The sequence below is a fragment of the Echinops telfairi genome, unplaced genomic scaffold (assembly GCF_000313985.2).
Source record: "Echinops telfairi isolate 266 unplaced genomic scaffold, ASM31398v2 ScPeMD7_28;HRSCAF=97, whole genome shotgun sequence".
Classification (NCBI taxonomy): Eukaryota; Metazoa; Chordata; class Mammalia; order Afrosoricida; family Tenrecidae; genus Echinops; species Echinops telfairi.
This window is the reverse complement of record NW_022103925.1, coordinates 2,198,385-2,199,231: the sequence shown is the minus strand read 5'-3', so window position 1 is coordinate 2,199,231 and position 847 is coordinate 2,198,385.

Here is an 847-nt window from a genome sequence, read left to right as displayed (position 1 = left end):
TTGAGTAGGTACATTGTTGTGGTAAAACCAGTCCTCCTCCTGCCACAAATCAGGCCTTTTCTGTTTCATACTGTTACACGTCTTTTCAGAACCTTTAAATAGAAAGCTTGATTACAGCCTGACCTGATGGGACAAACTCCAAATGCAGTATCCCCCTCACATCACATCCTTTTTGGGGAGTACCCCCTTGCATTAAAACACGCTTGCTGTTGTGCACAGCGCTGCGATGAACACAGGAGTGCAGCTGTCTATTACGGCTCTTACTTCTTGAGGGCACAGAACCAGTAGAGGGGCTGCTGGATTAGATGAGGAGTACATTCCAGGTGTGTAAGAGAGCAAGCACCATATCACTCTCTACGAGGGTTCTACTGCAGTGTGAGAGGCCCAACAATCCTCCATCTCCTTGCCGTCATTTGCTTTTCCTTTTCATAAAGCCATATATTGGCACGTAATCCACATGCCATGCAGTTTAATGGTTCAGTCATTTCAAGAAGAGTTGTACAGTCATTTCAATTAATTTTAGATCTTCTTCTTTCTTGTACTTGTTGTGATTAGCTCCCCATTTCTCCCCAACCTCTTCTGCCATACCCCTAAGAAACCATGAATCCAGTTACTGTGTCTACAGATTTACCTTTCCTGGATTTCATATACTGAAAAACATACAAATCCAACACCAATAACAAAACAACAGAGGGGAAACCTCAATAAAAAAGAAAGTAGAAAATATTAAAAACTAGAACAACTAAATGAGGATGAGTGCAGAGTGGAGACCCAAAGCCCATCTGTAAGCAACTGGACACCCCTTACAGAGGGGTCGTGGGGAGGAGACGAGCCAGTCAGGGTGCAG